This window comes from Agrilus planipennis, unplaced genomic scaffold (genome assembly GCF_000699045.2).
Source record: "Agrilus planipennis isolate EAB-ADULT unplaced genomic scaffold, Apla_2.0 scaffold215, whole genome shotgun sequence".
NCBI classification, from domain to species: Eukaryota; Metazoa; Arthropoda; class Insecta; order Coleoptera; family Buprestidae; genus Agrilus; species Agrilus planipennis.
This window is the reverse complement of record NW_020439005.1, coordinates 86532-113499: the sequence shown is the minus strand read 5'-3', so window position 1 is coordinate 113499 and position 26968 is coordinate 86532. Positions and strand designations below refer to the sequence as shown.

The following is a 26968-nucleotide window of genomic DNA, read 5'->3' as shown; positions in this document are numbered from 1 at the left end:
CATTAATAGCGGTAATTGCTCAACAATGTAGTGGTGTTTTGGTTAGTTTGAAAGGGCAAATTAATTGCAAAATAAAATCAGCGCCTCCCAATATAATTTAGACTACGTTAATTTCACTTGATTGTCGACGCTCTGTCACGCAATCCTATGATTGGTCACGGGGCGGTTATCTTGCCCCGTCTGTCGTAAATATATGCCTCTGTAAGTTGCAGTTTATAATAGTTAATTAATAGACACGTTTCAAAACAAAGCTGCATGATTGCACTTCAATCGTACGCCGCATCGTGCATGTACGATACGCTACCCTTTGTAAACGCAAATTAGTACGCTAAAGACTTATACAGGTAATTTTCATAAAAAAAAAATACCGACGATAACAATCACGTTGTTATGGCTTACACACAATAGGTGTCACACGAATTAATGTGAACGCACGTATGCAAATTGCGCTAGAAACTGGCAAGAATAAATAATAAATATCAGTACTGGATGGTGGACATGATGTTACATGAGTAATATCTCATAAAAATTAAGGGCGGTTGTCAATAAAAACTGCATAAAAATGGACCTTGTTGGAGCATATGTAATCCTCAAATGTAGCATCGTACTGCAGGTGGCGCTCACCACGCCATTTGTAGTATTTTCTAAAACGCGCTGTTAAGACAGCAGGTAAAGGTTGGTCTGTGTTCTGTCGGAGCTGCCGGCGATGCGCTGATGAGATCGAAAAAGATCGAAAATCCGCGTCTGGCAGTTTCGACGGAACACAGACCACTTTGAATTATTTTGTGCAGATAAAATGTTGTTTTACTTATTTACCGTGCATACGTATCTTAAATGTAACCTATAAGGGTTTTTGTCAGAAGTGGATAAATATCCGCCGGTGTTCGGTGAGTTTAATGCCATTACGTCGAAAGTCCGATGTTATTTTAATCATTTACAAGAGCGCGGCGGATTTCTTTTCTTATTTAAGTAAATTTCATCCAAATTGATGAAAATCATCTAACAGACTGTGAAGATTGCTTTTGTTCGATGGTTTGATTTAACTCACGGCGGAATTGGAAAATATAGTGCATTATTTCACACTGCTTGCCTAAATAATGAAAATATTAGCGGATATTAACGTCGTGGCATTAATCAATAGAACGAGTAGAAGTGGTAGATACTAAGAAATCAAGATTTAATGGTACTGTTTTTTCATGGAATAGAGAAATGCACTCTGATCACCAATTTTAAACAAATGAGTACTGCTTATTAATCAGTTTAAATTTGATGCCAAATAAACATTTGTAAAGAACAGTATCAGACGCTTTTACAATCTTCTGCGCTCTTTTGCATTTTTATGTTTCAGTTTTTTTCACCTTGAGCAAAGGCTCCTACTAAGCTAACGAAGTATGATATTAGTACCTATAATCATTTTCTAGATTCTGTTTCTTTTGGATAGCTTAATTTTTTCTCTTTGGTTTGTTATGTTGATTCAGCTTTTAATGTTCCCATTACGAAAACTTTTACAGCTAGATAATGTGAATTTATTTCTATCATTTTGCCGTCATTAAGTGAAACTAGGTAGTAAAGGTTTATTAGAAGCAGACATTGCTTTAATTCAGTCCAAAAAAATTATCAGGTTGGTTCAGGGCACACACACAGGTTGCATGCCAGATGAATAAACACGTTCACAATAATTCAATGTGTGATTTTATAATCCATCATGTCCACATAAATACATATCCTGTTGTTATACTACGAAGGTGCATGTTTAGATCGCGAAATTTTACTACCAGACGCCCCATAATACCGTAGCGCTGGGCTTGGAAACATAAATCAGGCCACACTGAGAGTATGTTGTTAATTTCTTGGCCTTTATGTCGACAGTACGTGCAACTTACTTAAGTACCCAGGTAAATAACCCCATGCCGGTATCATGAATCAACACAAACACCATCTTAAACCGATCTTAACGCCGCCATTAAACTGTCGCAGCTACGCCAATAAACCCACGAACAATAATTATTATTTTTACAATATCCTCATTAGTAGCAGTAATTGCTCAACAATGTAGTGGTGTTTTGGTTAGTTTCAAAGGGCAAATTAATTGCAAAATAAAATGAGCGCCTCCCAATATAATTTAGACTACGTTAATTTCACTTGATTGTCGACGCTCTGTCACGCAATCCTATGATTGGTCACGGGGCGGTTATCTTGCCCCGTCTGTCGTAAATATATGCCTCTGTAAGTTGCAGTTTATAATAGTTAATTAATAGACACGTTTCAAAACAAAGCTGCATGATTGCACTTCAATCGTACGCCGCATCGTGCATGTACGATACGCTACCCTTTGCAAACGCAAATTAGTACGCTAAAGACTTATACAGGTAATTTTCATAAAAAAAANCTAATGCGGCCCAGTTAAATAACGTACATACCATGACACTCCCAACCGAAATCTACTGAATCCCTTTAATCTACTATTCAACACTTGTCAGATGACATTTGCACGAATTTATCAACACCAGGTATAAGGAAGATATAGTAAATTATTATATTAATAAATTGTAGCAATCAAGTGGCAAAAATACGTAAATATCTGATTTTGCTGTAGGTTAAACACCACCCATACACCAGCTGCCCGTGAATGGTGTGATGAAGTATGCAACACTTCACGCATACTCTAGACAAAAATTTTCAGACTTTCAGAGTCTTTCAGCGTTTTTGAGAGCGTCTCTCACAGTCTTTCACAATCTCTCAGTTATTGCCTAGGTGTTTTTATGGATCTCTCACAGTCTCTGCATGAGAGATACGCACGATAAAATGGTTAATTCAGAGATTCTTGTCTCTCGTTCAGAGATTCGAGTCTCTCGTTCAGAAACTGGATACGAAATGAGGATCTCTCTATGAGCGACTCGAGTCTCTCGTTCAGGGACGCTAAACAGTTTTTTTGACAGTCTCTCCACAGTCTCTCTCAGCGACACCATAGAGACTCGATGAGAGACGGAGACGCGAGTCTCGCTTTCAGAGACTCTGAGAGACTGANTTTATTGCTCGTACTGCTCCAAGAATACCACCGATAGAAAATATTCGGCCGTTATATCTAAAAAATAGACTTCGCTAAATTAATTTTTATCGAAGAGGGTTCAAGTGTTCCTTAGGAAAATCTAGGCCAGCAACACACCCGCAACAACCAACAACCTATATGATAAACAGCTTTTCCCTTAAAGCATTTTCTTATTTCGTTTTTTTTCTGCTAGATTTGTAGTTTGCACCCTTAATTTTAATGATTTTCTAAACGTGTAAGAGGAATAAATGTATCTTTGAAGAAGCCATGTCCTACCCATTAAAGGTAATTTTATTTATTTGAAATTTTGGCTTTGACCTGTACATTATGGACATAATGTTGTTATAGAAGTTATCCTCAAGCTAATGGACGTGATTTGAACAGTCCGTTGTGTAATTTAGAGGTGGTTATGGTCGATACACATGTTAGTCTGGAGAGTCGGACATCTCCAGTGATTAATGCATCAACGTACCTTTGTTATTAGGCGTGTATATATAGCTACATGTACATTTCTATTCAAGATGCGGTGCGAAATGCTTCCGAATAAAGCGATAAACACATCGAACTAAAATGTATATTGTGTTTCCTAAATTACCTAACCTACCTTGACCGTGACAACTGCAACTTACCCTTTTAATAAGTGATTAGTTAAAAATAAAAAAGTCTGATCACATTTAAGGATTCGAACTCGCGTCCTCGGGTGTTGTAGCCCTACGCGCTAGCCATTAGACTATTTACACTATGGTCTTTGTGACGAAATTACCAATCGTATTGCGTGGGCAAGTGCTCTGCATTATATTTACAAAGAGAAAATGAATTTTTCTGGATGTGAGAAAAAGCTTGATAGTAAATAGTCATGTCTTTTTGTTGTCATGCGTTTCTGCGATTTTAATTAATTTTTACAATACCGTAAATTGTTGTAATGCTTTTAAAAATCCGATTTGCGGTATTTAAAACATGAGTTTTAATAGTAGAAAGTTTCTATAAGTTTTTCGTCTCGCGACTGGAAGGCATTTGCGCCAGCGACGCGACGCGCAGATTTAGTGGCACAATACATCATTTAGTCACTAATTGCTGCAATTGACAATAAATCTCCTAGTTTCAAAGCACGGCTCGACGAGTGGTCGGTAATCAAAGGCGCTTTTATCAATTCCATAGAGTTGCATTCCTTTAAAAAGACTGAGTATCTAAATTTGATAGTTAAAAACTGAAGCTACTGATTATAATTGCGGTCTCCAGATGCCTTCTGGCGCGTAACGAGACGACTGCGATTTATAAAGATCCCTAACGAACTGATTTAATCAAGATAAGGTAATAACTACCCAAGTTTTAAAACTTATTTATATTTTTGTCTTTTACATATATACTTTTTAATGTTAACTTTTGTTTCCATCTCAAAACTAAAATTAATATTTAGGGAAGAGATAAACAATATTGTGTGCGATTTAATAGTAAAAATCTGTTGAAGGGCCCGTCGCACTCGCGCATATAATGATAAAATTGTTAGGAACTAATGCCGCAAGCGATCTATACCGGCGACACCTTTGATCTGAATGCTAACAGCTGAAGACCATAAATCATACATCCGACAAGACTTGCACCACAAAAGGAACTAACGGGAAGTTTACGGAAATAACGGGAGTATCCCATAACTAATATAAAATTGTAAGCAGTATTAAGGCTTCTGTGTTTTATAAATTGTTTATGTACGAATGTACAAATAAGATAGGATTGTCATTCCTATAGTAGTCTAAAGATTTCGTTTCGGTAAATAAGTAGAGTTTACCGTCCATTATTTTATTTCAGTGATGATACTTAGCGTTGACAGTTTATAGTTACGAACGAGTGCAAGATAAAAATTATGTAGTGTGGACTGCAGAGTATTTTCCGCGAGTAGTTGGGGTGCATGCTCTGACTTATTATATTATCGAACGAGAAGCGGCGTCGCGGCGTCGTCGCCGCCGGTTGCTGAACACAATGTGCAACTACAGCTACAGACACGGAGGCAATTTTTCATTTCTCGTATGCAACGGTCACTTTTCTCCGAGCCATATTTCATTTTCGTTGGAAATAACTTGCTAAGAATTACCGACAACTCGATGTCGCGTGAGGCAGAACCAATTTGTCTCAAATCCGGAAACTTTTCGTGATAAACTTCTTTTATCTAGTCTTCCCGTGATTCTGATTCAATTTGACGGAAGCGCATTTTTTGACTCTATTTGCATATTGTGCGATACTTTCTAGAACTAAATTCTATTCTATCTTATTATTCTAAATCAAAACACACTTGTAGCTAATCAAAAATTTTTGACAATTCACCAGAATATGTATTAGATCCGATAAATCTTTTTCAAGAATCCCAATCAAAGAAACTGCTAGCCCAAATTCAATAAAATTGTCGTTCGTACCCCACGCTTCCCGAGATAAAAATGTTCAGTCTCTCAGAGTCTCTGATAGCGAGACTCGAGTCTCCGTCTCATCTCTCTGGCGTCGCTAACAGAGACTGTCGAGAGACTGACAAAAAAACTGTTTAGCGTCTATGAACGAGACTCGAGTCGCTCATAGAGAGACCCTCATTTCGTATCCAGTCTGAACGAGAGACTCGAATCTCTCAATAAGTGGTGTNGTTGTGTACATTTTGAGGTGGATATTATCTCTTTATCACTCACACTTATTACTACTTCAACCGTAGTTGTATTGAAAGTAGAAAGTCTAATTTTAAATTCATCTTAAAAGAATAAACAAACACGTCTGTCCCGAGATAAAAATGTTCAGTCTCTCAGAGTCTCTGAAAGCGAGACTCGAGCCTACGTCTCTCATCGAGTCTCTCTGGTGTCGCTGAAACAGATTGTCAAAAAACTGTTTAACGTCTCTGAACGAGAGACTCGAGTCGTTCATAGAAAGATCCTCATTTCGTATTCAGTCTGAATGAGAGACGCGAATCTCTCAATAAATGGTGTCTCGATAGACATGGTTAAGATTTTCTAAGTTCAACATATTTCAGAGATCCCAGTCTTTCTACGAGAGACTCGAGTCTCTCAATTTTTCAGTTTTATTCATTCAGCCTCTCTGTGAGAGACTCGAATCTCTGAATTAACAATTTTATTGTTCGAGTCTCTCATACAGAGACTGTGAGAGATCCATAGAAACACCTAAACAATAACTCAGAGACTGTGAGAGACGCTCTCAGAGACGATGAAAGACTGGAGAGAGACTGAAAATTTTTGTCTATGGTTGGTACCTTACGATTAATAAAGATCCGGTAGCAAAATTAATAAATGTGACTCTTTTATAAAATACGTCTATCCTTGGGGAAGCTTTTAGCCTTATGTATAACCCATTACATTAAATTTGGTGTCAACGTTCTTATTATTGTATTGGCGTTTAAACATTCAAAGAATCGCTGCATGTAACTCGTTAGTGAATCTCGCAGGGATGAAGTTAGTTTACATATTTATGTAGAGACTGCATGTGCATCCTTTAGCGTTGATACGTACTCCACTTCCTTTGGTAAACTACACGGGAACCACCGACAGTCGTCATCAGAAACTCCAGATTTGTTATTTATGCTCGGCAATTAAGTACATGTGTATAAATACAACCCAATATTATAACGCATGTGTATATATGTATATTTGGGCTTCTCGTTTATCTAAACTAAATTCCGCGCTACATACATATCAAGATGGTTAATAAGTCGTCTTCTAGCACATTTTCCTGATACGAAATTATTCATCTCACTCACTCAGTGCTAGGTGCTATATAATAGTGTATTTAGGCAGTAGATAGGTGAAGGGAGCGCTCCGTTTTAGGCACAGAGGAGAAGGAGGAGACAGGACGCGTCGCTCTGGAACAAATGGAATCCTTGCGTCATTCCAGTCGACGAAGCACACGCATTTTGACACGAAAAAATATGACGGCTGTCGCACGCTGAATATATGACCTTGATGTTAGGCCTCTGATGAGAGAAATTCAAATTCGGAACAGCGACTGATGCCACGTTACTTTATATTTCTTTGCGTTCTTTATGATTTTAATTTAACGTCTTGACGTTGACCAATTCGGTATATGTCTTTAAATATATCCACACTAACAGGAAGAATGCGAGAAAAAACCCTCGCTGGAAGGGCGGACTTCATACATTTTAAATTCCTGCACCTCTTTTTTATACAACAGTTGTTTTATTATCTTGAAGATAACGTTATGCTTTGTACGACTCGACTACAGATCTACACAAAAAGTAAGATTTCATAATATTCCTTTGCTTAATATTTTCTAGAGAGGCATTAGACATTAAATTGTTAGCTGTAGTTTTTTTCTACCTTCCCATAATTTCAGATGGGAACAACTGACGTTACTATCATGTCTACTTTGTCAAACCATAACTTTAATATTTCGCTAAAACAATTAATTGTTCAAATTCCAGGTAGCACTAAAACATTTTGTTTTTTAAAGCGAACTCTTTTTCTATTTGTCAGCGGGCCAGGGACAGGGTAAACTATGATGTGTGTACCCTACTTTTTTTACTTTTAATAAGTGTTAAACGTGGGGCACGCAAAGTTCTGCCCACTGTAGCTGTAACAAGACGATCGTATATATAGAATAGTGGAAAGGTTTCTACTGTTACATCAAATTATGTGGCAAAAAGTGTTCATTTCACCAAATCTATAACGAAAACTATTTTTCTCCTTCCCTATGTTGCTTGCAAGATTATCAGAGAAAGACAATCCGACTGGACTTGAACGTTGTACAAACTAGAGTGGGTCGATCGGCTTGCGAGTTTCGATGATTTAGGGTGCCGAACCATAGGTTCAACCATAACAGGAGGGTTTTTAAAGAGAAACCAGACTAACGCAATTCCACAAAAGAGGGCAGGAACTCCTTCAGTGTCAGAGATAAAGAAGGTCGGTGTAGCACTATGGTTCACAATACTGCGATGTGGAACGCAACGGGAAACCACCACATTATGATATCCCAAGAAAAACACACCAAACTAGAATGATGGCATCCTCTGGGGCAAAGCATTCCGGACGTAAACAAGTCCTCTACTCGGATGTTCGGATGGGGACTATGTCGAGGGATGTCATCAATAAGAGAAATAGGGGAAGGTGGAATATTTCACGAATCGGAGCGTGGAATGTTAGAAAAATGAGGAAGTAGGGAAATTAGAGAATTTGAAAGTTGAGATGAATAGATTAGAATTAGATATAATAGGAATTAGTGAATGCAAGTCAATAAAAAATAGGCGAGATATGTTGGTAGGGCTCCCTCTCAGATATGAAGGTCTAGTCAGAAACATAGTAGAGGCAGAAACAGGAGTTAATAGGAGTAGAGGTAGACCTACACTAGATTACTGTTTGCAAATGGTCAAGGACGTGGGATGTTCTAGTTTTAGGGAAATGCGAATACTAACTCAGGATAGGAATAAGTGGAGGTGTGTATCCAACCAGTCTTAGGACTGACTACCTGACTGTGATGTGAATGGAATGCAAGGAGATTCACGTAGCAATAGTTATACTGAAACCGTGTTGCTGACAGTGGTTTCTATTTTTCTAAAACTGTGTGGGATAATTACGTAAGCTAAAGAAAAATAATATGAAGCCTTCTCTTTTGTCCTTAGAATATTAATTATAATTTTGTGTCCAAATTCCTTTAAAAAAAACTGACGGTTAGTAGTCTCTATAATACCCATTGTTTACGCTGTTATAAACTAAACGTATGCAAAGTTTTAAGAAAAACGATCAAAGATTTCCTTGCTAATAAGTGCCTAATCCGCTATAATTTAATTAAAATCAAATGAGACACCCTGTAAATTTATAGATATGTACCTATAGGGTGCGAATAATAATGTGGAAGGTGGCACCTCTCGTCTGCCTCTTGATACGTAATACTACACATTGAGAGTTGTTGCAACAGCTGCTCACCGGAATTCGTATTTTATTTACTGGCACCAGTACTTCTCGAATCCTCGAATAATAAATTAAATCGTTAGGCGGTGGATTATGAAATCTTTATTAAGTTCTCCGTTCTCTCGGAATTTATAATTTATGCACGCGCCACCGCAAAGAGGGAAATTGTATGTATATATTTCCGCACCTCGTTATTGCGGTCTAGCTTTTGTAAGCCGGCTAATTCTGCATTTAACGGAGCGCTTTATCTTTTAAAACTTAATGCAGTTAAAAGTGGATGAAAGGCCCAAACGGCTTTCCGGAAAACTGCTGATTTTAGACGAAATATCAGAATAAAAATGAATCGCTCTTCATTAATTTTTATTTTGGGCTTTGGCTTTTCAAAACGCATAGAACATTTGGAAATGTTGTAATAGCACCTAGATTCCTAGATACCTAACTAGAAAGTCAGATAAGTCAGGACGGAAGGACTAGTAAGGATATAAAGCATATGATAGAGCAGGATCGAGTCGCCTTCAATAAAAAGAAGTCACTTCTATACTCGCTAACGGTTAATGTAGAAATTCAAAAGGGTGTTGTTTGGAGTGCGGCGCTGTACGGGTGCAAAACATTGACGGTGGACGCGGCAGAAAATAAAAGGTTAGAATTGTTCGAAATATGCTGTTACAGGTGAATGATGAAGATATCGTGGATAGAGAAGGTTAAAAATGAAGAGATATTAGAAAGAATAGGGGAACCGAGGACTCTATTAAAAGCCAATGAGAAATAGGCGAGATAGGTTGGTAGGACACCTTCTCAAGCATGAAGGTCTAGTCAGAGACATATTAGAAGCAGAAATGGAAGTTAGGAGTGGTAGAGGTAGACCTAGATTAGATTAGTGTTGGCAAATAGTTAAAGATGTGGGATGTTCTGGTTTTAGGGAAATGCAAAGATTAGCTCAGGATAGGAAAGAATGGAGATGCGTGTCCAACCGGTCTTAGGACTGACGACCTTATGATGATGAGTGCCCTGTGTTTTCCTACTCTTTCTAGTACTTCCTCATTTCTAACATCTATCCTTATCGTTCGCCTATAACAGCACATTTCAAACGCTTTTAGCCGTTTCTTTTCCACCGCATCCACGTTAACAATCTTTTTGAAATTTCTAAATTAACCGTTCGGGAGTGCAGAAGTGGCACAATAAATAAGGTAGAAAAAATGGAATCAATAACTAACGTTACATAATTATCACTTTTTTCAGCTAGTTATAGCTTATTTATCCTTTTTTAAATCGGTTTTTGGTCTAAAAAGTCCTATCTAATAATGAATTTGCTCTGATCGAGCTTCACTCTTTCTAATATTACTTATTGATAAAATTTCATGAAAACTTTCCCGATTTTTTCCGAAAACTGGACATTGTTATCGAACGATAGGCTTAAAACTATTTTCTTGAAATTAATTACATTCATACATAAACCGAAAAATTAGTTCAACTGTTTTATAGAAAGGTGCTAATTAATTTTATGATATTACCTTTATCATACAACCCCGCCACAAATTAATGCTGATTTTTAAATAACTCGGTCCAAAAAGTAATCGGCGAAAATATTTCGGAGCGTCTACTTTCAGAGATGGAAGTGACGTTTAAACGAGAAAAATAACCAAACAAAGAAGACGATAATTAAAAATTGCCCTAATTTATATTTCTTTCCCAAAGAGGTTTCAGTGCAGACAACGTAAACCAGGGATCAACATGGACAGCTACTGTAATAGCCTTTTAGAATATAAATAAAAGACAAGCGCGCGTCAGTGGGAGCTTTCGCGAAAAATTTCATCGAAGCTCTGGTGTTCGCGTTGAGTCGGTTGGCGGCCGTGCTGGAGCTATTACTTCCTTCGGTCGCAAAGTACGTATTTTCCGTCGTGGAATGCAAACTAAGAGAACAGAGCAGAGAGAAAAGAATGACGCGGTTTAATGCAGGAAATGATTCCCGTATAAGTCGGACCCAAATCACGGGGCCGTTCCTCGTAAGAGCGACTGCAAATCCAGAGGGAAAAGTACCCCCATTATTTTGCAACGGCGCGCCGCTACCGACTCTAGACGCCCTCAGACGTTCTTTAAGAACGTTCGACTTGGCGGAATAATATCTTTCGACGCCAAGAACACTCGCGATTCTATTTAATTTGTAAACCTAACTAATTCAACGGTATACACATTTGCGATTTTCTTTTATTCTTTTCACAAACCTACCTAAACAGTTTAAATATTAGGGAAATTAAACAAGAAATTACTTTTCCATATAGATATTGCATGCTTATCACAACTTTTTGATTGCCCAGCTTTTAAATCATTGAATTAAAAAGAACAAAGGAAAGGTCAAGATGTAAAACATTTTTGTTCAGCAAGAGCCTTAATTTTAATTACAAAGTATCAAAGTCAAGCTGGCTTTTCTGACCAATACGAACGCTTGGGTAAAAATACACTTTAACTTAATTTTAATATTTTTAATTGCGATATTCACTATAAAAACATTAACATCTACAATTATGATCGACAAACCAATATTTTGCTCTCCTAATAAATCTTGAAATAACTATTTTTATTATTTTTTTGTAAGTATTAGATGTTTGTTTATTTTAATTCTTACAATATGTGATATTTTAACCTACAGCATAAAAAGCTTTCAGAGAAACCAAAGTTGCATGGGTACTGAAATCTATGCATTTTTAAAAAAAAATACTCGGATTTAAATTACTAGAAATTTTCCTAAGGTTATAAGCGTACATTTTAAAAGCATCGTCGAAAGAAAAATACAGTTGAAAATAAAAGCAAATGGAGAATTACAAATTCATGACTCACCCATAACGAACTCGTTCTCGCTCAAACATCCTCAGCAGAAGACATCCATTTCCTTAAACAAAAATAAAACATTAATTTAATATAAAAACAAAATAAATTAATGTTTATTTACACAAGTAAATGGGATTAAAAAGTGTGCTTGTTTAATCGGGTTCTTCAAATCCATTTAGTTAGTCTCAAATATAATGAAAAAAGTAGGAGAACAGGGGGCTCTATAGAACTTAATAAGAAATAGGCGAGGTAGATTGGTAAGACATCTTCTCAGGCGTGAAGGGTTAGTTAAAGGACCTGAGAGAAGTAGAAGTAGACCTAGATTCAGGCAAATGCGAAGATTAGCTCAGGATAGGAAAAAAATAAGGTTCTTGTCAATCCAGTCTTAGGATTGGCGACCTTATGATGATGATGTAGGTATCTATAAATATTTTAAGCTCTTAATTAATTATTTATTGATTCTGGCAGATGCAGTTTAAAAAAATATACCCAGTATTGACATTTTCCCTTATTTTTATCGTTTTTAAAAGACTTAATTGTAATTTATATAAAAGTTGTTTGTTTTCAGGAAAAGATTGTCTAAATGTTCAATTAGAAAATAGTGAGAGGAGTGTTCGTTCAGGTTATTTACGGTATAATAGATAAACCGTCTCCATCATCACTACCGCCACCTGGAATGTATTAGCTTAAAAGCGTTTTTCGTTTATTCCTTATTTACACTGCCATCAGGCAGTCAATTAGACTGGGCTATTCGTTATTAATCCGTTCCAGTCGGGACCTGGACAATAAAAGATAAATCCCGAGCGCAGAGATTCCGATACAGATTGACATGGGACGTGCCCGTAGGATAGGAAAAGCCGCCAAGCCGCGCTGCGCCCTGTCGCACGGACAGTATATAGGGGAATCGCAGGGATGGACGTACGGTCGACGGGATTAAGCGGTTAAGTAGAGTAAGTAATTCGGTTGGCGGCCGTCCTCGGTTTGTTGCCTAATTATCGGTTTGCCTTCGGTGCCTCTCAACTTCCATTATCCTAATGGCTAAAGTTAAACCGCTCATGCCTTCCAACCAACCGCACCATACCGTCAAGGTGCTGCTCTTACCACTTCTGTGGATATTGTTTTAGTCCTTTTTCATAGCTACCGGTAATGTCACACCAGCCAACCGTTTCACTTTATTATCAGTATTATTACGTTACTATGAACCTAACATCGAACAGAACAAAAAAAGATGACCAGGTTATTGGTTTCATTACTTTTGGCATCTTGCAAAACTGATACCATGCAAGGAAACGACAGAATAGTTCAAATGTTTACTTTTTTAAAGAGCAAAATTTGTACTAAAGTACTTATAGCATCATTTTCAGACACTACAAAACCAGAGTAGGTTGTTTTTTCTTGCATCAAAAGCAATGTCGTTCAAATAAATGCCGAGCTTTTTCTCTATACAAAATAATTGCAAACAAACTACATAACTAAAGCAATAGATACAGTTGCTTAAAAGTAAAATCCAAAGAACTTATGGAAAAGCAGTCCCAGGAAATTAAAGGGTAATTAGTCACAAGCAATTGAAAATGAATAAAGGATCGAAGGGTGCTCAGTGGATGGGCCATGGTCATGTTTCAAAATCAAATACCAATAGTCAGCAAATTGATAAAAGTAAATTTTTAAAGATTCACTTATTATTTTGATAGTCAGTTGTCCTATATCTCCTTCTTAATGGAATACCTCAAATACACGGAGAAAATGGAAAACGAAAATTTACCTAAATATTAAAGCGATATTTACAATTTTTCCCACTAGCCCGTTGCTTAGTAAGCGAAAATAATAAAAATTACCAATTGGGACCCGAATTTGTAAAAACAAAATCCCAGCAGAAAAAAAATTTACTAGGTAATTTAGTTAATATTACAATTGTAATAATTAAGAAACTTGAATTTTTGTGTTGTAATAAAAATTTAGTTTTCTCCGTGAAACCTTCATCATATTCACTGTTACAAAAGATACATTATTCTTATAGAATACAATAATTACAATATGTGGTGGATATCTGTTTGACAGATGTTTATTGCTCGGTCCCAACATTCCACGATTTCAGCAGAAACCGCGAGCGATATAAATTCCAAGTGAACCATCGTTGACTTCCACATCACGTAGCACGTGTTCTAGCAACATTACCTACACGGCTTCTTCGTTTTTGATCTCTAATGCCACGACCAGGGCGCATCTGCTTGCACTTTTGATGAATACCGTTAGATGCTCCCCATTTAAAATACAATTTCTGCGATAAAAATTTCACGCACGAACGTCCACCTAATCAAAAACGTTATGGGAAATATAATATATTCTAGTAGAATAATGGCAGATTAGATACAAGGAGAACTTACGTAACTTACTAAATTATTGTATAAATATGTCCCTAAGTGGGTTGCCACACTACCTCTTGCGGGTCTCATGAGGTTCCCCTGGGGCAAAGAAGGGGTATACAACGCTTTGCCGTATTTGTGCATCATCAGGAATGCTGTATGTAACCCCCGCAGGGAAAAATTATTGCTACCCCATTTAACATTTTTAGAAAAATTAATTAATTAAAAATAATATAATACATACATCACTTATTTGTAAAATTTATTTGCTCTTAAGTAATATTGTGTTACTGGGCTGTTTTGTAGTCAATAATACCTTAAATTGCAATTGTTTTACAACAATTCGACCTGTTGCGTATATCAGGAAGTACACTTGTTGGTCCGTTGCAATGTAAAAGATTTCATTGAAACGACGACATAATTGCACAAAGGGATGGATTATTATAAGTTTTTATCATTTCACCGAGAGTATTTTCAAACGGACTTGCCTCATCCAGCCCCTATAAGGTAGATTTAATTGTAAGTTTACACATATGATAGGTTTGCCCGTTAAGACCCCTATGAAAAACCCATAAGGCAATCCTCATTTTAGTATCACCACCTTTTTTGGTGGGATTTTCACGAGGAATCTATTTCGGGAAAATCCCTCTATCAGCATGCCCCTCATTAGCCACATGAGTCCCGCACACTACATGAGGCATGCCCCCTATAAATTCTAGTCGGGTGACTGACAATAAATCAGAACTGTGCTCCACTGAATCTTATGAGATTCCATAAGATTAACATGGGAAAAGATTATTTATTTGGAAGAAGATGTTAATAGTGTGTGTCTGCACCATTGGGAAACTTCGCTGATAATGTACAGGCCCTAAAATTGATCGAAAATCATATTGCCTTTTATATTTCCAGAAAACTACATCAAAAGTTGTCCCTCTGGACTACAGAGCCCTCCAAGAAGTCTAAAATAAATAGTTTTTAAGCAACAAACTTGGGTTATTAAACTTATGTAATTACTTAATGATGATGGATACTTTTTAACACATTTTACAAAGACATTTTATATCTACCCACTTGCTTTTATAAAGTTGCCATTAATTTCTTTTTATATTCGTAAAATGCTGTATGCTATGTAACATTTATAAAAGGACGTAATGGTGTGTAAGTTACTGTAAGGTAGGTACATATTATGGAACAACAATAGGCTCAAAAAATCGCTTGAAGATCATCAGAGGCTTTGCTACGTTTAACGATGCGCGTTTTGTCTGTAAGTATGGTCACGTATTTTTACAGCTAACTTTGAAATGTAAACTTATTTAAAAAATGTTTGATTTCCATTTTTGGATTCATTACAATAATCTTTTCTTATATCGGCAGGCGCATTGACCTCAAGTTAGTCATCGTAGATAATGATGTGACAGGAAAATTACTAAATCAATAATTTGATTTCGATGATAGTCAAAAAAACGCTTTTATATTATACTAGCTTCGCACGGGTGCAATGCTGATACTAAATATATTTTTGTTTTGTTTAAATTATTATCGAGAGAGGAAATCTTAAATAGACAACCCCTGAACACATTAAATATACTACAGAACGTCTTTATATACAACATGCACAGTTTTTTTGTCATTAGACAATACAAACCGGCCTCCCGGTCGGTACCACCGCAACCGCTATGTCCCTGTATTTTAAATCTGTAATATCTTCGAAAATATTCATTTAAATACATGCTGTAAAGGGCCATATTGATCTATATTAATGCACAATGTATTTAAGGTACTTAATTGGATAAGAATTAATGCTGTATTGCCCACAATCGCTTCGTAAATAGTCATTATTTCTCATAAAAAGTAAAGAATAAAAATTGTTATTGTGGGTTATCCCTAAGAGATAGACATATTCCATCCCCGACTTTTTTGTAGATCTTTTTAAGGTGTACAATATTGTAGTACATTATTTTGATTCGTAGGGTTCAGCCAGCGTTTGCAATGTAAGCGCAAAAAAATGTGTTTTACGACATCACATTGGAAACCTCTAAAATTATGAGTGTTTCTCTACTATATTATGCATGTATTATAGATATAAACCTTCCTCTTGAATCACTCTATCCATTAAAAAAAAACAGCATCAAAATCCGTTACGTAGTTTTAAAGATCTTAGCATACATAGGGACAGAGAGCGGGAAGCGACTTTGTTTTATACTATATAGTGATATGAAACAGCACAGCAAGTCTCTAGGACACTATTGTAAACAACGATCGCTCTGTTATACCCTTTTCTACCCTTATTGATTGTTGCATCCCCTTTAGAGGCAAAAGAAAAATAAACCATTGGGCCTTGTATGAATATTTCTGCCGATTCTTAAAAAGTTTCGGGATTAGTGGGAACATTGAGGCATAATAGCCCAATGAAAAATTACAACAGGCCGTTTCGTAAGGGAGTGCGCGTAAAATAAATCAGCCGAAAAGTCGGAATATTATACCCTTACTTTCGAACTCTACTCCAATTTAAGCCGCTAAAAAATGATTTAAGCACTCTTCTTAGCAAACTTTTTAAATGGATGCCATATTTTTCTGAATTTAACAAACTATAGAGCTACGGCTCTTCCTTCGCTTTCATAATAAAGTTCGCATCATGTATAAGTCAAGTGGTTCAGATGAATTGGCTTTATTTCTTTTATTGCCTGACATTTAACTTCTTTCACATTTTGCATATAAAATTGGGCTTCTGGTTCCAGTCGATTTTCAAGAAAATTCAATGCAGTACAGTGTATCTATCGGTTATTTTCATTTAATATGTAATGTAACGTTAACAACCTTTTAAAATCTTAACACTTGATTTGGTTTTATGTAAATGCCATCTATACATCGAAGACGCCATCAGCATCATTAAAGACAGTACAACTGTAGGGATAGATGTGCAAGGGCAAAAGATTAGTATGCTTAGATTTGCAGATGATATAGCAGTATTAGCATCTAGCAAGGAGGACCTAGAGATAGCTTTAAATAAAATGGAAGCGGTACTGACAGATCAGTACTGTATGAAAATAAATAAAAGTAAAACTAAAATACTGATATGCAAGGGAAGAAAAAGTAGGGAAAGAGCGAATATAAAGATAGGAGACGAAAAATTAGAAGAAGTGGCTGATTTTAGATACCTAGGAAGTCAGATAAGTGAGGATGGAAGGAGTAGTAGGGATATAAAGCAGAGGATAGCGCAGGGTCGTGTCGCCTTTAATAAAAAGAAGTCACTTCTATGCTCGCGAACGGTTAATTTAGAAATTCGAAAAAGGTTGTTAAAGGTGTATGTTTGGAGCACGGCGTTGTACGGGTGCGAAACATGGACAGTGGGAGCGGCGGAAAAGAAAAGGTTAGAAGCGTTCGAAATGTGGTGTTATAGGCGGATGATGAGGATATCGTGGGTAGAAAAGGTTAGAAATGAAGAGGTATTGGAAAGAATAGGAGAACAGAGGACTCTATGGAAGTCAATAAAAAATAGGCGAGATAGGTTGGTAGGACACCTTCTCAGGCATGAAGGTCTAGTCAGAGACATATTAGAGGCAGAAACAGGAGTTAGGAGGGGTAGAGGTAGACCTAGATTAGATTACTGTTCGCAAATAGTTAAGGATGTGGGCTGTTCTAGTTTTAGGGCAAATGCGAAGTTTAGCTCAGGATAGGAAAGAGTGGAGGTACGTGTCCAACCAGTCTTAGGACTGATGACCTTATGATGATGATGAAATGCCATTGCCAATAACTATCGGATTTCACTTCCTATTGTCCCATTTTGTATCGCGCAAATATTCTACCTGTTTTATTCCCATTTCCTACCGCAGCCTTTAACATAATTATCAATATTCCCATTTCGTACTGCTAATTGTAAGACAGTCGTGTAGATGCGACTGAAGATGGATTTTTATATATTATGGAACACTGTCCGGAATATAAAGTTTTAGGTACGGCGATTTACAGATTAGTTTGTTGACCAGTGACTGGAAAACCATACAATTAGCGATAGTTATATTTATTTTAGAGAAAAACACCGAACAACACTCTAGAAGGATGGCATACTAAACTGAACTGGGAAATTGGCAAATATCGCATCAATCTACTAGAACTTATTATAGAATTCAAAGAAGACTATAAATGCAGGGTTTATTAGACAACGTGCACATTTTTATTTGACGCCCTCAAAAAAAAAAAAATTAGAAAATCAATGAAATAACTAACTTCAATTTTTATAGATATTTTGGTAATATTTTTCATAAAAATTTTATTAAGAAAGTATACCTTAAAAATAATATGACCAGAATTTACATTTTTTGTTTTAAAAGCTTTCGTTTGCATTGAATGAAAATTGGCAAAAAGGCCTCGAAGTTTCAATTAAACAAACGCACCTAAGGCTATATTAACCAGGAAAGTCCCCTAGGGACTGCGAACTTTCATTCAATGCAGACGTACCTAGGGGACGTTCCTGGTTAATATAGCACTGATTTTCTCGATCCGTCGTTTTTATCTAGCTAAATTTTTCTCTACACGCTACCGATTTATTGAATTTCCTTTCATAAAACTACTTTATATTTCTTAGCACATTTGCATGGAAGAACATTCTGTTTAATAATAACCGTGTTCTAAAGTAACTTACGTGACTAACTTTTACAATATCATATGGCGACAGACTTGTTCAAGCTTCGCCCACCACCACATCAGAGATTAGTTCAAGAAGTTCTTGCGACAACGCGAATTTACTAAATTCACTTCATTAAAATCCAATCGACGTAACACTTCCAACTTTGCAAACAGATACAGGATTATTTATTCAACACTCATTTGGTATGAACTCGAAGTTACTTGCGATCGACGCGAAAGGGTGTTATCGTTCAACGTCATTTACAAGCGTCTATAAGTAAATAAATCGTTACCGGCATGGTAGAAAATTTAAAAACAATTTTGCTAAATTTGTGGGAAAAAGGGCGCCGGCCGTAGCCTTCAAGGCGCCCCGGGCTGGTCAGTTTTCTGATAGTGCTCCTTATAAAGTTAGACCTGTCAAGATTTGAAATAGAAATATCAATTTATTTGTTAAACTAGATGTGTCCGTCGGAATTTGGACGTTGGGTACTGTTGTCAATAATATTCAGGGTTATTCACGTCCACCATCATCATCATCAGGTCGTCAGTCCTAAGACTGGTTAGGCACGCACCTCCACCCTTTGCTATCCTGAGCTAATCTTCGCATTTCCCCAAAGCTAGAACAACCCATATCCTTAACTATATGCAAATCTAATCTAGGTCTATCTCTACCCCTCCTAACTCCTGTTTCTGCCTCTAATATGTCTCTGACTATACCTTGATGCCTGAGAAGGTGTCCTACCAACCTATCTCGCCTATTTCTTATTGATTCCCATAATACAGTCCTATGTTCTCCTATTCTTTCTAATACCTCTTCATTTCTAACCTTCTCTATCCACGGTATCCTCATCATTAGCCTGTAACACCACATTTCGAACGATAATCAATCAAAGTAATACCATTTGGATCAATTTTGTTTTCATTTGGTAATATTTTTCAAGCCACTTAATAAAAACGGCTGAAATTTACAGAACCCTAATTTTTAAAAGGTTCAATAGCCCCAGAAGAACAAAACATTTATTTATACATTTTACTGATGCTTGTCGCTAGATACCCCTTAGGACTTGGAGCCCCCAGGCACAGTCCGATATTGCCCCCCCCCCCTGAAGTCAGCAGAGGAAACAAAACGTACAATTCACTATTTGTTCTAATCGATTCTAAAAGCTTAATAACATCTTTGGAATTAAGTAAGTTCAATTTATTGAGGTGACTCAAAGAGGGGCGGGGGATTGTTAAATTAATGAAGAAACTAAAACAAATTGAAGCATATACATGGTCGTTGTTCATTATTATTGTTATTACCGCAACCTAGTTGTACACATATCATGTACGTACTATTTGCATGGTAATCCAGCGGGGGTTTCCTGACAAGGACTTACATATACATCTATTAAAGTCAACGAGAAGCGTGTACATACACAGTAGCGATTCGTCATAAGCTCTTGGTAATGCACGAAGAACTAGTACACGAACATAATATGTATGTAGGTGTGTATTAAGTTATCCTTACATTCACGTACACAACGCTACTCCACCAGTTGTACCACGTCCGTAATTTGTACGGACTGAAACTTCCCGTAAACTAAACTTGAAATCCCTAAAGTCTGGACACGACGACTTTCGAATTAAAATAAAATACTACTGTACACGCTGATACTGGAGCAAAAGCTCTCTCAGTCGCCTACTTAAGTTACAACTTGCGATTAGTGACATGTCTATTTTACTAGTAAAAAGTAGCACATGTAAAAATAGTCTTAAAAAACATAAATGTGAAATGGGCAGTGGGGAAAAAGCTCGATACAAGCGACGCTTGCGGTTGTCAGCTTTGCCGATAAAAGAGTTAGGATCGAACGAAAGCTATGTTCAAAATAAGGTGTAATCGGATTACGATGTGTGCCAACATCTATACAAGGTGTAATCAGATCGGATTACGTTGTGTGCCAAGTTCCATAGAAGGTGTAATCGGATTACGTTATGTGCCAACATCTATACAAGGTGTAATAAGATCTAATTACGTTGTGTGCCAAGTTCCATGGAAGGTGTAATCGGATTAATTTATGTGCCAACAACGTTCGAGGTTGTCAGCTTTGCCGATAAAAAAGTTAAGATCGAACGAGAGCTATGTTCCAAACAAAGTGTAATCGGATAACGTTGTGTGCCAAGTTCAATCAAAGGTGTAGTCGGATTACGTTGTGTGTCAAGTTCTATACAAGGTGTAATCGGATTACGTTATGTGCCAAGTTCTATACAACAAAAATTTAATTGAATTATAATATTTTATAATGAACTTATAGCTCGACCAATTTGTATATATCTAAAACGAGACGTTATACGTATATTCAATATCGAAGAACTCGATCATACCTTGTATAGAACTTGGCACCTGTTCGAGTTTTAGCCTGTCTCAAAGGGGTGTTAAACCGTATATTATCTAAAATAAGAAGGTATACAATACTAAATTACTTGGTCTTGTTACAAGCATCCATAATTTCATGTCAAGTCACAAACATACTTTTATTTATTTTTAATTAAGAAGTAATGCCATGCTTCAGTTAAAATGAGTCTAGCATTACTAATTATAGGTAAAGTTTCAACCCTTAACAAGCACGTACTTTTAGGTGGTTAATCATTTCTTGTGATTAACTGTGCATAACGTAAGTGCCTATAGATACGTACTTGGTTACATATAAAAGCTGATGTTAAACCTTTTGGCAAAGCATCCCCTATCCCATGCAGTAGATAGTAGGGTGCAAGCTTAATGCTAGACAGAGCTAGGAGAAAGCTACGTATGTAGCAGGGCGAGAGAGCGTCAGCGTCAAATATTGAATTCGCCTTGTGACTATACATCGTTTCCCTGTTTATTTATGGGTCTCTCCAGTATTTATTGCACTAATTTACCACTTGATTTATTACCTGCTTCTCTAACAACTAGATGAGATCGCAATCTACATATGCAATAAGTGTTTTGTCAGATAATTTGGCTCTTAAATTGGAGCTGATTTTGTTGCTTGATTAGTATAAAATCTGATAGAGGAGGTTGGTCATCTAGATTATTAAACATTCCTTCTAGAATTCAGAAAAACCTTAAAAAACATACGCTAACCAAATTTATAAGCATATAAAACTGATAAAGAATCAAAATCTGGAGTTTATTTATTGGAATGTGGGGACTGTAGTCAAGTCTATGTTGGACAAACTGGGAGATCCTTCAATCAAAGGATTACAGAACACAGGAGGAGCTATACTAGTGGGAAAGCTGATTCTACATATACAGAAAATTTATTAAAGGAGAGACATACATTTAATGATAATTTTCAACCAAAAAGCTATAAACTAGCCGAAAGTCTTTATNAAAATTGATAAAGGGTCAAAATCTGGAGTTTATTTGTTGGAATGTGGGGACTGTAATCAAGTTTATGTTGGACAAACTGGGAGATCCTTCAATGGAATGATTACAACACAAAGGAGGAGCTATACTTTCGTTTCCTTTAATTAAAAATCATTCTTAAATAAAATTAACATTGACAGTAAAATAAGTAGTGTGTATGAAAAATGTCACAAAGTAAATTTATCATTTTTCAAAACCAATTTTTACAGTAAGATCAATACTGAGATGAAACTATTTCGGTATATTTACTGGTAAAAAGGATTTTCACTTAGAATAAAGAAATTGGTTTTTAGAGAAGCAGGGGATATTTTCAGCTGAAAAATTATACTCCATAAGTCGATTAAATTATCATTTTCACTCATATAAACATTTTGCCTTACGTGTATAACTTTAATGTAAGTTCTGAAAGCATTGAATCGATTTTGTAACTGCATCAATTTTGCCTAAAGTAGCCGGAAAGGAGAACAAAAACCTGAGACATGTGCGAAGCGTATAATACCTACGACATTTTTTTAATAAACGCAATTTTCTTTTGTGAGGTGAGACTAAAATTTTTGCGATGAACGAACCCGTTCGCTGCATTACCCTTATTTTTGTCGGACTGCAACGGCATTTGCCGGCAATATTGTCAACTTGTTAAGCCACTGAAATACGTACGCCGCGGCCCATAACAACGACAAGTCTATTACATCGGTCGGACATATTTAATCGCCTTGATTTAAAATGCAAATTGAAGTATCCAACGAGTTACAAATTTGCACTGAACAAACCTCATCCGGATCTCCCTTTTGTTAACAATTTAATGGCCTATTCGTATTGTTGTCGTCTGACCGCTGCTTCGCCTTGCATTTTTCGATTTCAATCCATTTGCACCAACAGCAAAATTTTCATTTTACACAAAAAATAATGTGCAGAAACGTTCCCTTAATGCATACAGCACAGGACGAAGTTTAAGTCTTATACACAAAAACATACGTTATTCTAAAATTTCTTGCATTTTAGATTTTTACATTTCATAAAATTCTATTACTATAAATAGCATGATTTACAATACAAAATTAAAAGTATTTAGCAAATTTATTCAATTAAATTTGGATCAAACTGTACATCATCCTAATCTGATTTTTAAAACAACTTCAATATCATAAGTATTTAAGAATATTATACACCATTAGCACTAAATATTAACCAGAACTACAAACGTACACAACGCATTAACTGATTAAGAACTTTTCAACAATAATAATTAATTGTAAGCAAAATAGGAAATTTACCTACCATTAATCTGGGAGTATTAGGTCCCGTTTTTACCTCAGGTACAAACAATATTCTTCACATTTTGTTAGCACAGTTAATCAAGAGTTGTACACAATAAACCAATGTCCGTCACAATTTCTCATTATCCTGAACTATTATTTACCGAGCTACAAGTTCCTTACACAGAATCGTGTCCGATCACGCCGTTCCTTGTTGTTGTTCAGGACCATCCGCGTGACTAATAACGATAACATCGACTCGAGTTTTTATACTGAAAACTGCGACCTCATAAAACAACAGCCTATCGTATTAAAATACTGTAACATATTCACGGAAATATTAATCGGTCATTTTCGGATTACGATTGTTGCTGTATCAGGGCTTAGATAAATTCCAAGCCTTTGACTATTCTCTAATATTCAAAACTTTTTAACATTTAGAATGTAGGTACTTTTTGAAGTGAAACTTCTTTACGCACGGTAGAGTAAGTTCGTTTCATGCGAGTTGCTATGTAACGAAATCATGCGACGGTTGTCTCGTAGTGGGGATCGCTTGAGCCGTGAGTGCGCTTCAATGCAACGTTCTTTACATACAGGCAACTCCGGCATGTATAGTGTACAAATAATACCATTAAACCAATTCCTTAACCCCTATCCCGGTATGTTTGAAGAAATTTTACTTCAGTAGCGTGTTGTATAATTACACGTATTTTTCTTATTGTCATAAAATCGTCGCAGCAGTTTTCTAAAGATATTTAGTATTATTTAGTCTTATTTTCGAAGCAGCTGTTAAATAAACTTAGATCCCCTTTTTAGGAAATAGAAATAACGAAATTGGCTTTCTCCGCGAATGAGAAAGGGAGGGCTTAAACAGAATGAATGCACTTCGAGTCATTTTCCGAACGATTAGCTATTCGGTTTAAAGTGTTCTCTCTTGGTTAGCATTCGTCGAAGTTGATGAAATCATTCACATTTTCTTTATTCGTTTTCTCTTTTAGTAACACTTTAGTTGCGTTTTCGGCGTGAGGAAACTAAATTAAGTAAAGTCATTTGCAAATTGTTTCAGTTTTATAGCTCTAAGAAGTAGATAATTTTTATTTCTATCAGCCCTAATGCATTAACGAAATAAAATTTTAAGGGAGGAAAATTGAACGTTTACCCAATTATTGCAGTTTGTATTACCAGTACTTTAAAACCAGTGGTCAATGGTTTAATTCCCGGCAAGGGAGTAACATCAGCAACAATTTTTCCTTATTAATTTGAGGTTTTCTGCAGTGGATAAAATTAATTCAAAAATTAATTCACTAATACATTGAATTAATGCTAAAGAACTCAAAGTATTTTATTGCAGTTTATCTACACCATGACCCGTAGGTACAAATTTAAATAATTAAAAGCGATTGTTGGGTAAGGGGAAGAACAAAAGTTCCGTTTTAGGATTGTTGTCATTAATTTCGTCCCCATCGAGTTGTTTCACAGAAACGTAACAAATTATTTTGATTTACCGGTAGCAGTGGGAAAGGGCGGAAGATGGGCAAACTGAAGGGTGAAAAATCATGCACTTTTTCCTAACAACGGACCCCAAACGGTGCGACGCTTTAAGAAGAAAATTAAACTTCCATGACATTTAATTTCGTCACTTCATCTCACTGGAAATTAATCTGCTCAATTAGTACCTACTGTTGTTCTTTTCTTTATTTAATTATCCCTTACTTCGGTATAAATTTCAATGAAAAGAAAAAGTTACATCTTGAAAAATGTTAAAAGTTAAATAAACGACCCCGATCTCACCCTCGTCTGAAAAGAAAAGTTTTTCTGAAAAAAAGTATCTGGCAATCGGAAAAAATTAGAAAACAATAGAAGCATATTTTTTTGTAAAGAAATCGATGGAAAAATCTCATCGTTCATTATTTACAGCAAGGCGTTTGATCAATTCAAAAATATCAAAATGCCTAGTTAAAGTTTTATTTACAAAGATTCCTTTTATTTAGGTTTCTTCTGCAGTTCCGTCGTACGTGTGTTTTCTAAAGAAAGCGTCAGAAACTAAACAAAAAGTACAAAAGTTTTTTCACCCTTAAGCTGCGTCTAAAGAGAGCGTAGTGTCAAAAGCTATTTTCTGGCTTTCTCGGTAAGGTATTTTTGCATCTGTACTCTGCGTATACTCGGCTTATGCAAACAGAAACATGGCACTGCTTTCAAACAAGCAGTCGGAAAGAAAATAAGGTCAATTTCTTGGGATTATGAGATACGCCACCGTGGTAAAACCTTCTTTTTGTATTCCTTTATTGAATTGTTACAATCATACGATACTTTCAGAATAACTTAAACAGATAGAGGAAAACCAAGTAATTCTAGAGTACCTATCAATACTTATAAAATGTATGATTTTATGAGTTAAGGGAAGTCAATGTAGTTGCAAATATCTAATAAAAAAGGTCACAAAGAGAAGGGAAAATAATGTTAAGTGATCGTATCTAATTATATACAAAACCTTAAAAAGAAAAGGCGACAAACAACGCAAAAGTTGTAGTTCTCTCTCAAATAAATAACATAAAGAATATCTTTCCTTAAAATAGAAAAATTCCTCTCTTTTTATTTCCACTATTTTACCCCCATTTACTGAAAAAAAAATAGCGGTATTCCTCAACCGTCGGTCGTTAGCAATTTCTCCTTAGCAGGTGTTGGTGCGATAGTCTCCGATAAGCGACCTGGTAGATTGCAGTAATTACTCTAATTGGAAACGTAATTGCCCCTGTTTTATCTTGCTTCCCTTCCAGACTGAGTTTTGCTTGCACGCAAAATTTTGTCACCAACATAACTACAACAACTCCAACAGCGGTGTCGGATAGTGTCGTCCGCGAAAAAGGCAAAAGTTGCATGACAAAAATTATTCGTTTTATTGAACCAAATTCATGCAACTCATATATCAAAATTGAAGCTATTTAAACGCTAAATGTAAATAAATTTAACAATAAATAAAAAAAATCAGTTATAGGAATAGTACCTATATTACGCAGACCAAGGAAAATAAGGACGGCATTCGTTCCCGGGGGCGAATTTCCATTAGAGACGGTGATGAGGGCCGCCAACACCCTATAGGGGGTGCTGTACTTTCTTCGACTATTTTTTATTTAAGGGACGGAAGAGGGATAGTGGAAAGTAGTAAAATCTTTTTCTAATAAGGATTTCTTACATGGGAGGGAATATTGCACCTTCGTCCGTGAAATCAGGAAAAATCACGGGAAAATTTACCTAAATATTAAAGCGATATCTGCAATTTATCTCACTAGCCCGTTGCTTCGTAAGCGAAAATAATAAAAATTACAATTTGGACCCGAATTTGTAAAAATAAAATCCCAGTAGAAATAAATTTACTAGGTATTTTAGTTGATATTACAAATTTAATTGTAATAAGTAAGAAACTTGAAATAATTTTTAAAGAAACATGTCAAAATTTAGATTATAACAAGTTACCTAATGAATTCTACTTTTTCTACATCAAATTCAGTCATTTACAATCGAAAATTGTAATTTTTGTGTTGTCATAAAAA

General features: G+C 36.0%; 1 long non-coding RNA gene across 1 annotated transcript in view; it reads right to left on the bottom strand.

Annotated features, from left to right (window-relative positions):
- Positions 1-26968, bottom strand: part of LOC108740149 — a 118556-nt gene that overhangs the window by 61957 nt on the left and 29631 nt on the right. Inside the window, exon 2 of the long non-coding RNA XR_003231437.1 lies at positions 11794-11845. This is a non-coding gene — a long non-coding RNA (uncharacterized LOC108740149). The remainder of the gene's footprint in view (positions 1-11793; positions 11846-26968) is intronic.